This window comes from Sebastes umbrosus, chromosome 7 (genome assembly GCF_015220745.1).
Source record: "Sebastes umbrosus isolate fSebUmb1 chromosome 7, fSebUmb1.pri, whole genome shotgun sequence".
Lineage (NCBI taxonomy): Eukaryota > Metazoa > Chordata > Actinopteri > Perciformes > Sebastidae > Sebastes > Sebastes umbrosus.
Genome location: NC_051275.1, coordinates 32295432 through 32307504, shown reverse-complemented (window position 1 = coordinate 32307504; position 12073 = coordinate 32295432). Strand labels below are relative to the sequence as shown.

General features: G+C 44.2%; 1 protein-coding gene and 1 pseudogene across 2 annotated transcripts in view; one reads left to right on the top strand and one right to left on the bottom strand.

Moving 5' to 3' along the window:
• slc8a2b (solute carrier family 8 member 2b) overlaps nt 1-7781 on the bottom strand; it is a 162611-nt gene extending 154830 nt beyond the window's left edge. Inside the window, exon 1 of one of the 2 annotated variants that reach the window (XM_037775198.1) lies at nt 7652-7781. The gene's annotated coding sequence lies outside the window, so the exon portion shown is untranslated. The remainder of the gene's footprint in view (nt 1-7651) is intronic. The other variant, XM_037775199.1, reaches the window with a different exon arrangement.
• LOC119491649 lies at nt 5219-10392 on the top strand (annotated as a pseudogene).
• The last annotated feature ends 1681 nt before the right edge of the window (nt 10393-12073 follow it).

Below are 12073 nucleotides of genomic sequence, written 5' to 3'. Positions count from 1 at the left end.
CAGGTTCCCAGCTTTCAGATGATGTACACCACTTCTATGTGACATCTATTGTTGAGTTTTTATCTACCACTAAACATCTCCTAACCCCCACCCCTAAACCCTCTAAAAGAAGAGGTCTGAATGGGAAGGGGTTAAAGAAATTAGTGGCGTTAAAACTAATTTGTGTTATTATCGCGTTAACTTTGACGGCCCTATTATTTTCTTAATGAATTGATTCATCTTTTTGTCTTTTAGTGAAAAAATGACGATCACGATATCCCAGAGCTCAACGTGACTTCCTCAAATCTCTTGTTTTGTTCAGACAAACCGTCCAAATCCAATAACATTCAATTTCCTATAATGTCAAACCAAATAAATGCGTCAAATTCTCACATTTGAGAACCTGGAAAAAGCACTTAAGTCGATTACCAGAATAATTTCTGATTCATTTTCTGTCCATTGGCTGATCGACCACATGACAAATCGCTGCGGCTCTAAAACACTGATTGTTCAAACCACCACACTATCTCGATCCTTTTCCTTAGTAACAGCCCAACACGGCAACCAACAGCACAGGGCTGCGCCAGAGCTTTTCCCAAGTGTGATCTGTAAATGCACGAGTGCGAGGTGGGGCGCTGATGAAAGAGCAGCACAACCCCCACTGGGTAAATAAAGGGGGGACATGTGTCTCTGTGTGTGTGGTGGCTCGGGATAAGAGAATCTGCTAAATGCCTTATCGTGAAATGTACAACATGGAGAGGGGAAACATGTAGAGGATGCAAGGACGGGGGGGAGATAAGGAGAGGTGAGGAGGGGAGGGAGAGGAAGGAGAAGATGCGAGGAAGAGAGAGAGAGAGCGTTGGAGATAATGGAGGAGAGGAAGAGGAGATGTGAGAGGAAGGAGCGTTAATGAATAATCCATCAGCCAATATAAAAGGTGAAGCATCACTTGCTTATAATGCTCAGACGAAGCTACACATGTTGGTGGAGGAGCTGAGCAAATGGCCGTATAAGCAAATACCAAACAACAAAGGACAGAAAGGAAAGAGTCTCATCATTCCTGTTGCTGAGTTTGATTTAACGTGGCTTTTCATGCACTGCTCAATTTTGAGATTTTGGGCTATTTTGCTTCCATAACATGTCTTCTTTCAGACTAGTGGAAAGAAAATATCCAAAATACACGTTTAGGTGTTTATTTTACTACTTTGTCTATTTGTGTCTGTAGATATTCTCCTCAATACACCCAAAGTTAGCATTAGATAATGCATCATTTGCATATTTAAATCAGATCAGACATCGGGTCAATACAGACTCAAATAGCTGGATCAGGTACCGGTGACAATGGAGCCGATCTATTCAATTCAGTTCTATGTTTATATACTATACACATTATATACTGGAATTTTAATTTCTGTTTAAGTTTTGACCAATTTGTTGCTGCATTAAAAAGGTTTACACCTGAATGATAATTCCTGAGGTGTACGATTGGTGTACAATTTATTATTTTAATAATAAACAAAAATTAAATAAATGTTTATTTCTGTATTTATTTGTTACATTTTGTTTAACAAAGTTAGGAAAGCAATGTTTAAGTCAAGCCTGATGTTGCCTTACACATAAAAGAGTGATCCCAGTCACTTCCACACAGCGAGACATACGGCTTATTGATTAAACACCGGTATCGGGTTGGTACTCGGTATCCGGCCAATACCCGATACCGGGACTGAAGGGGTCAGATCGGTGCATCCCTACTTAATGCAGTGGTTCTCAAACTTTTTCTGTCTTTCCCCCCTTTGAAGGAAGAAATATTTTCACTCCCAGACCAGTGAGACCACGCCCCTGGTCTCTGGTCTCTTCTCATCTCCCACCGCCCTTTATTATTATGTAAATATAAATGTAATTTATGGTGCTGTTGGATTGCTGGAGTGCATGCGTGAGAGAAAACATGTTTTAACCGCAATGAATCTGTTGTTTTTGAAAGGCTAATCGACAAAAAATAATGGACTGAAGCAGAATATTTCGTTAGAAAAAACATATAGTGAGTTTTGGAAATAATACGATCTCTCTTTTTCAATAAATTTTGATTTTGGACTGAGGACTGAGGCGATGACTATTACGCTGCTCGCTCTCTGTGTGTTTGAATGTCATTATTACGGATGAAGCTTCGAACTACTCGGTGCATCTCTGCTTCATCACATTCTTTTCCAATTACCGTCAGATGAGCATGTTGTCTTGTTCGTCTCCAAAGCATCGTCTGTTTTTATTTTTGTCTCTGTCTAATATCTGTCCATTCTGTAAACCTACAGACTGTCTGTCTGTCTGAATGAACAACATCGCTACCATGGATGTATAAAGAGACAATTTCTTTACTGTTCCGCTGTGCAGAAGATTCAGACAACAAAACATTAATTGTGCATCACATTTTCCCCCGGTCAAGACCGAGTAGTGGGGCACGCCCCACAGTGTGAGAACCACTGTCTTAATGTCAGTAATCAACTGGGGAAGTTTCACGGTGACATCTCTTCCTCTGTAGTGTCTTTAAACTGTAGTCAGTTTTACAATCCATCTCTTTAAAGGCTGTCTTCTCTAGATGAGTTGTTTCTCAGACTCTGAGCCAGAAATCTCCACTTCAGCAGCTCTTACATCCACCAAACTCTCCAGTTTCATTCCTATCTCTATTCTGAAGGTTTTTACAGAGGGGTTTGTTCATGTATCATTCACAGCCTGATTTATACATTTTATTATACATTGTGAAAATTGATTTTTTTTATGGCTGCCGACAGTATTTTCTGATTTATGGAGTGATAAAAGAGATATCCCTCTGTAAAAACCTTTGACTCCAATAGGTAGAGTTGTTCTGATACTGATACCAGTATCGGAAATGAGTCCGATACTGCCCAAAATTCGGGATCAAATATCGGCAGGTACGCCAGTCTATGCACCAATCCGATGCCATCATTTATTAACCCAGAAAAAAATCAACTTGTTTAACCGGAAATCAGTTCTTCTTCGCCGCTCAAAGTACAGTAGCCTTCACTGTGCTGTAGGCTTGCCGCGGTAGTCGGTGTTACACGGTGGTCAGGCATACACCGATTACATTACTTGCCCACCGCCCCCACCGTCGTTTTGCTTTTATTACAGAAATAAAAACCATTTAGTTCATTTTGGCGTATCAGCGGCATGTTATCAATAGATAGTCGGACGACGGATGCTACAAACTGAAATTGAATGCATCTGCTCCATACGGAGTCTCAGCTCAGAGTAGCAGGAGTCAGATTTCACACACAGGACGAGAGAGAGTTGACAGACCGAGAGATGGCGGAGGATACAGTGTCGAAGTGAAAGCAAACGTGCCTATTTAGCAATATTTCGGATTTAAACCCAACGCTATAAGGTAACCGTAATGTCAATGAGGTAGCGTTAATCGCTGCGTAGAGGACGGAGCGGTCACAGCGGCGCCAGGTAGACCCCTGCAGCCCCACAGCAAAAGCTGGACCGGAGAGACCAGACACATAGCAACCCGACAGTAAAGATCAAAGTAAGCGCTCTACACATATTGACCGCCATCTTTGCTTGTAAAATGTCCGGTGTAATCGGTAAACGGTGTTGTCACAAATATTAACCCGTGGGGGAATTTCCTCACCGTCACATCCCCACTGTGCTGTCAACCTGGATGTATCATGGCGGCCACTGGCAACTACTGATTTAGAGCAGAGAAGAAGAACTGATTGCATTTGAACTCAAAACATTTGAAGACGCGTCACGCCAAAGAGCGACTTCACCAAGGCAAAGAACGAACCACAGCAGCAAACGTTGAAAAACAGCATTCCAACGACAAGATAAATTCAACAAAGATAGCCCACAAGCGACAAAGATATTATATTTATCACGCCGGTAAGGTGTACTCCGTATCGACTGATACCACAAGTTAAGGTATCGGAATTGGTATCGGGAAGGAAAAAATGGATCTCTACTAATAGGTCAACAAAATGAAACAAGAATTTTGAACCTGTCTTTATCCGATGTTCAGATTTTTGTTCTGGAAATGTATGCAAATCAGCACATTTTTGATAAGATAATGCCTCATTTACATATTTAAACATAAAATTATGTCCTAACGCATGTAATCTGAACTGGGGAAGATCCATGGTGATATCTATTAGTTAAATCTTTTACCCTATTCACCTGCAGTGTCTCTCCTTAACATTATTATTCCTAAAACATCCCCTCAGGGACAAATGATGAGCCTGCTGCTGTAGCCTTTAGCTCTAATTTTTCGAAGCATGCAGCATCGTATTCTGCTGCTGCATCTGTATCCTACATCCTTTTTCCTTCAAAGATGAATGGAGGGATGGAGGGAGGGGAGTTGCATGGCCTCATAGACAGAGAGATGGATGGAGGAAAGGGTGGGTGGGAGGCTGCTGCAGGGAAAACAAGGGAAGCCCTAGAAAAACTGCAGACAGAGAGAGGTCGACGGAGAGAAAGGAAAAGCCCCGGGAAGCCCCGCTGCAGCTTCTGTGCACAGGAGGAGGAAAGACGAGGATCTCCCACTTCTCTTCTTCCTCTGCAGCCTGCATGTTGCAGCCTGGCTCTTATAACCCACTCCCTGCCACACTTCAGACTGAATGCATCAACTATTTCACAATCGCGTGCTGTGCATCTCTCTCTTTGTCCAGCAGACCTGCCTCAAGCCCACAGAGCTGAAATCATGAATAAAGAAACTCAGAAGTGGCCATAATGAAGACATATTCACCACACAATCTGATATCAATTAAAGGTGCAATATATGAATGTAAACACAACGCCGTATCCGGTCTGGACGTGCAGCGGCTGGCTCCACCCCAAGTCGTTTTAAAGCAGTTCAAACGCTGAAATATGACACCGAGTGTGGTGGAGAATAGAGGAGCGGAGGTTGATGAATTGTAGTCGTGGGACGTTATAGTGGTCATGCAGCCAACCAGGGCTGACCTGAATGCTTCCAAGCTTCGACTGTTGCCATGCTAATCCACCTCCAAATCAGTATTCGAATGCTTTGTTTTAATAGTATGAAATAATACACCATAATGTATAACTCCCCAAATAACCCATGACATAAGGAATAACCTACAACATTATTCATTATTCACATTCAACATTACTGATAATTAGTTATTGTCAAATGGATATTGCTGTTTGTTGTGTGTAGATGTGTGTGTGTGTGTGTGTACAGCAGTGCAGCAGCCCCATTGAAACGGGGGAGATGGAGACAGACAGAAGAACATCGTGCCACGCCGTGCCACGAAGCTTCGAAGACCAAAAACTGGTCATGGGGAACAGCCCTGCAGCCAACCCAACCCTGCCCGGACAGATCACTCAGTCTGCTGCGTCAAGGTTAACAGAAAAAGACGGGAGGAAACCAGAAAATGAGCCTTGTAGTTTTCAAGATAAAAGCTAAAGGGTCTACCTTTTTTTATTCTGTCACATATTGAGACATAACGTAGATGCAGCCTACATATTGTATGAAATCACACACTGTGGTTGCGTCCGACATTTCATACTAACATGCTATTTAGAACGCAAAAACAGTATGTGAGATATTTTAGTATGTATGAAACCAATAGTATGAGAATTGCATACTATTACCGGTGAAATATTACAGTATGCAACACTGGACACTACGGCGATATAAATATCCCACAATACAATGCAGTAGTGACAACAACGTTCATAACGTACGTTGACGTACGTTGAGTTTTTTGGTAAAATTTGCCAGTTATTTTTCAGTTTCACACGACGACATGAAGCGACACAGATCATGTGAGTCTCACAAGAAACGTGCAGCTCAAAAAGAGACGTGCCGATCTATGGATGCATTCGGGCAAAGCATAGAGATGTTACAAGATAAGGGGCTGAATAGAAATGTTTATCAGATAAGTCAGATAGACATTATATAAAAATTGTAGACTACCTCTCAGCCTTGGTAACGTGTCTCACATTGTCCCACACAAACATACTCTTTGTCCCACATAGGGATGTCACGAAAACCGATACTGCGGTACCAAGTCGATGTCAAAATTTTAAAAAAAGTGATGGTACTCTTTTTCTACAGTACCGACGGTACCGTACGATGCCTGTAATGGTCGTTGGTAGTGATGTGACAGTGAGGAACATTTTTCCACCGGTTAATAAACTTGTGACAACACTGGTGTTAGTGATTACACCGGACATTTTACAAGTAAAGATGACGGTCAACATGTGCAGAGCGCTGACTCTGATCTTTACTGTCGGGTGGCGGTGTGTCTGGCCTCTCTGGTAGGGCTTTTGCTGCAGGGGTCTACCGGGCGCCGCTGCTCCGTGCACTACGGCTGCGACGGCTCCATCCACCTCGCGGTTGCTTTTCGCTTCAACAATAAATCCTCTGCCTTCTGCTCCTACTACTCTGAGCTGACGGACCAGATGCGTTCACGGTCAGTATGTAGCATCCCTCGTCTGACTATCGATTAATTGATAACATGCCGCTGATACGCCAAATCAACAAAATGGGTCAATTATTTTTATTTATTACTTAAAGGCTACATACCTCTGTTTTTTGTAATGTTCAAATGTTTTCTAATAAAAGAGTGCGTGTTGAATTACAATGTAGGAGATTTATTTTTGTTGTTGTTGGGTTTTTTTTTACCGTGGTATCGAATTGGTATCGGTATTGGTATTGACTACTAGATTTCTGGTACCCTGACATCCCTAGTCCCACACAAACATACTCTTTGTCCCAAATCGGGTCACCCTACACTAATGTATTTTGTATTTTTGACAGGGATGAGGATGAATGACCTAAAATAAGAGTACAACAAATTTTACCAATGCCAATCTATAAAAATATAAAACCACTGTGCATTTTCAGGTAACTCCCAAACGCTTTTATTTTGAAATTTCAGCCAGCAGTCCTGTGTTCCTCTTCTGCTGACTTGATCTCCGCAGTATCACCAGCACACATTTACTACAACCACCAACGAAGCTCCAACAGATTTCACATTTAGCAGACGTTTGCAGATATTCTAACCAGTTTATGTCACATCTTTTTTTTTTTTTTAATTCCTAACAGCTTCTGTGCCATAATAAAGCAGTTCCAGCTCTAATGACCAGAGAGTTGGTGTTGTTGATGTGTGATCACCTCCACGGTCCCAGAGCGGACTCCCCGTGGAGCCACGCCGGCCAGGAGCGCTCATTAACCCGCAGAGAGACTCTGGATGAGGCGCCTGGATGCGGTCTCTCTCTACTCCATCTCACAGAAACCCTGCAACATCCTTAACATTTCACTCACGCTCCCACTAAACTTCAGGGGAATATATAAAACACACGAGATGCTTCAGGGTTGGACGAGCAAATTGCAATGGTTGTCCAAATTATTCCAAAGATTATGTCTGTCAAATCAGATCTTTATAGATATATAGATTATGACATAGAAGTATTGCAGCTACAGGCTTACAACCCTCCCAGAGAGACACACAGCTACTCGGTGTAGTTTCTGGCAGCACAGAGCAGAGCAGCTCCACATGGTCGGATACACAGGACCGGATTGAGCAGCAGTGATGCCCGCATGGGGCTCTGCAAACACGCACAAACACGCTCCAGTGCGCACAACAGTGAACCCAAACAGAGCAGACAGAAGTGTGAAGGAGGATGGATCTCTTACCTGGAGCTTCTAGTAGCAGCAGCCCGGAGCAGTACGCATAGTGAGGTGGTGTTAGGTAGTATGGAGGAGAGGAAGCTGTCCTCGGTTTACTGCTGCTGCTCTCTCTCTCTCTCTCTCTCTCTCTCTCTCTGATTCACTCAACAAACTGCTCTATAGCTCCCCCTCCTCTCTCCTCATCACACACAGCGACGCGCAGCCGGGCGGGGTGCCCAGGAGCGAGGTTTGTCCTCGGGGGCGCGGATGGATGGATGGAGAGGAGAGGAGGGGAGAGGAGAGGAGACAAGGAGAGAGGAGAGGAGAAGAGGAGAAGAAGAGACAAGGAGAGAGGAGAGAAGAAGAGAGAAGAGGAGGCAAGAAGAGAGGAGACAAGGAGAGAGGAGAGGAGAGAAGAAAGGAGAGAAGAAAGGAGAGGAGAGGTGAGGAGATGAGAGGAGGTGAGGAGAAAGGAAAGGAGAGGTGAGGAGAGGAGAGAAGGGGAGAGGAGAGGAGAAGAGAGAGGAGAGGAGAGTAGAGAGGAAGACAAGGAGAGAGGAGAGGAGAGGAGAGGAGAGGAGAGGAGAGGAGAGGAGAGGAGAGGAGAGGAGAAGAGAGAGGAGAGGAGAGTAGAGAGGAAGACAAGGAGAGAGGAGAGGAGAGGAGAGGAGAGGAGAGGAGATGAGATGAGACAAGGAGAGAGGAGAGGAGAGGAGAGGAGAGGAGAGGAGAGGAGAGGAGAGGAGAGAGGAAGACAAGGAGAGAGGAGAGGAGAGGAGATGAGAGGAGAGGAGAGGAGAGGACAGGAGAGGAGAAGAGACAAAGAGAAAGGAGAGGAGAGGAGACAAGGAGAGAGGAGAGGAGATGAGAGGAGACAAGGAGTGAGAAAAGAAGAAGAGAGGAGACAAGAAGAGAGGAGAGGAGAGAAGGAGAGGGGAGAGGAGAGGAGAGGAGAGAAGAGGAGACAAGAAGAGAGTAGAGGAGAGAAGGAGAGAGGAGAGAAGACAAGAAGAGAGGAGAGGAGAGGAGATGAGAGGAGGGGAGAGAAGGAGAGAGAAGAGGAGAGGAGGGGAGAGGAGGCAAGGAGAGAGGAGAGGAGACAAGGAGAGAGGAGAGGAAATAAGGAGAGAGAAGAGAAGAGGAGACAAGAAGAGAGGAGAGGAGAGAAGGAGAGAGGAGAGGAGACAAGAAGAGAGGAGAGATGAGAAGGAGAGAGGAGAGAAGAGGAGAGGAGAGAAGGAAAGAGGAGACAAAAAGAGAGGAGAGGAGAGAAGAGGGGAGGGGAGGCAAGGCAAGGAGAGAGGAGAGAAGAGGAGTGGAGAGGTAAAGGACATAAATCAAGAGAAGACAAAATATATAAATGGAAATGGAAAAGGGAAAGAGAGGAGAGGAGAGATGGAGAGATGGAGGACATAAATCAAGAGAAGAAATGGAAAGGACAAAGGAAACGAGAGGAGAGGAAAGGCGCGAGGAGAGGAGAGGAAAGGAGAGGAGTAGTGAAATTAAAGGATAAATGAAGAAAGCAATGTGAGTGAAAACAGAAAGAGAGATACAGTACGGGAAGAAGAGTTGTCTAATATTAGACATCGCGTTATACGTTATCATACCTCACACTGTATAATCTAAATCTGGATATTAGCAGCTCCTCAGACTGACGTGTCCTCCGTTAAGCAGCTGAAGTGGGGGTGCAGAGGAGAGAGAGGAAGGCTGGAGGAGAGAGAGGAAGGGAGAGAGGAAGGGAGAGAGGAGAGAGAGCATCTATCACAGTATTGAGCAGGGCCAATTACTTAGCCAGTGTGCCACGTCTCAGCCGCCGGCTGCCGAGTCTGCTGACCAAGCAGGTAGGAAATACAGTCAGTCAATCAGCCTGTCTCCACATAGACGCGCTGTGCTAAATCTACCTCTCACAGTTACACCTCCTCCTCCTCTTCCTCTACTCCTCCTCCTCCTCCTCCTCTACTCCTCCTCCTCCTCCTCCTCCTCTACTCCTCCTCCTCCTTCTCCTCCTCTACTCCTCCTCCTCATCCTCCTCCTCCTCCTCCTCTACTCGTCCTCCTCCTCCTCCACCTCCTCCTCCCTCTACTGCTTTTGCTCGTGAAAGTTATCAAAATTCAGCTCCATATCAGAGATTGAAAATTAAATCTCCATCCTCCCCCAACAGTCCATATGAAGGCCTGCACACATATGGTAAAGAGGAGAGGAGAGAGAAAAGGAGACAAGGAGTGAGGAGGAGAGAGGAAAGTACAGAAGAGGAGAGGAGAGGAGAGGAGACAAAGAAAGGAGAGGAGAGAAGAAGAGAAGAGAAGAGAAGACAAGAGAAGAGAAGAGAGGAGAGGAGAGGAGAGAAGAGAAGAGAGAAGGAGAGAGGAGAGGACATGAGAGGAGAGGAGAGGAGAGAAGAAGAGAAGAGAAGACAAGAGAAGAGAAGAGTAGAGAGGAGAGGAGAGGAGAGAAGAGAAGAGAGAAGGAGAGAGGAGAGGACATGAGAGGAGAGGAGAGGAGAGGAGAGAAGACAATGAGAGAAGAGGAGAGGAGAGGAGACAAGGAGAGAGGAGAGAAGGAGAGGAGAGGAGACAAGGAGAGAGGAGAGGACAGAAGAAGAGAGGAGACAAGGAGAGAGGAAAGGAGAGAAGGAGAGAGGAGAGAAGAGAGAAGAGGAGACAAGGAGAGAGAAGTGGAGACAAGGAGAGAGGAGAGGAGAGGAGCGAAGAAGAGAGAAGAGGAGACAAGGAGAGAGGAGGAAAGAGGAGAGGACAGAAGAGGAGAGGAGACGAGGAGAGAGGAAAGGAGAGAGGAGACGAGATTATTTATGGTTTATTATTTATTTCAGTATATAATATGTTCCCAGTCTGTTTTTAGTGTTATAAACCCATCTGCTCTAATCTGAGATAATATACCTGAGACAACATCTGTCTCTACTGAATTAAAGTCTCAGTGAGTTAAAGTGGAAATGAAACGTTCAACCAAATTCAGCTGGTTCACTAAATGGATTTCCACTCTGATGAACCGTTTTAAAACAAACGTGACAAATGTCATCAGGAGAAAAAAAAAAAGAAATGTTTCATCTTTCGTGGCAAGAGCGCCGCCATGTTGCAGCTCTCGCACATCACATGTGTTTTTAATCTGTTCAAAGGGAGATTAGTCAAGTATTTAATACTCTTATCAACATGGGAGTGGACAAATATGCTGCTTTATGCAAATCTATGTATATATATTTATTATTGCAAATCAATTAACACAAAACAATGACAGATATTGTCCAGAAACCCTCACAGGTACTGCATTTAGCATAAAAAATATGCTCAAATCATAACATGGCAAACTGCAGCCCAACAGGCAACAACAGCTGTCAGTGTGTCAGTGTGCTGACTTGACTATGACTTGCCCCAAACTGCATGTGATTATCATAAAGTGGGCATGTCTGTAAAGGGGAGACTCGTGGGTACCCATAGAACCCATTTTCATTCACACATCTGGAGGTCAGAGGTCAAGGGACCCCTTTGAAAATGGCCATGACAGTTTTTCCTCACCAAAATGTAACATAAGGTTTGAGCGTTATTTAACCTCCTTCAGGACAAGCTAGTATGACCTGGTTGGTACCGATGGATTCTTTAGGTTTTCTAGTTCCATATGAGACCGCTCCATCTACGAAAGACCGGCGGCCCGTCAGATTTTCTAATGGTTAATTAAAAATCACAAATTGCTTTAATGCTTTAAAGAAATTATTCACGTTGAATTTGCGTTAAAGCGTTATTAATGCGTTAACTTTGACCGCCCTATTAAAAACTAATATAATCTCGTTAACTCAGAAAAACATGGCAGGTATAGTTTCTCAAGTGAATACATTACGCTTCTGTATCTGTTGAAATAAATATTGATAGTGGATGCATGTAAAGACACCAGCTCTCCACCACATTAATTATCAGAGAGAGGAGGAAAGTCTGGCAGTAAATGTCCTCTTGAAGCTTTTAGTAAATACTATTAAATCCAAGAGGCGAGACGACCCCAGAATGACCTCTGTACTGGATTATATATCACATCATACACTGCACACACACACACACACAGACAGATGCTCTGGGGTCTTTACAACCAAGAGTCACTGACCTTTGGCTTTCAGGTCGAGTAACTATTGCAAATCTCCAAACAGGATCTACTTCACTACATCAAGGTGAATTAAATGCTACGTACACATCCAGGCAGAACAGGGATCGCCTGCAGCAGCAGCGACGCTCCCGCTTCCATGCACATAAATGATGTCACATGAATCTCTGCATGTGAGCGCTGGACGATGATGTTGTTGTGGAGGTTATGTAAATGAGCACAGGCAGTGGTGAGAGACTTCTCTATAAATAACATGTTTATCATTAAATGGTATGAAGGCAGTGGAGGAGAGCGGCACAGACACACACACACACACACACACACACACACAGAGAGATGTATTGT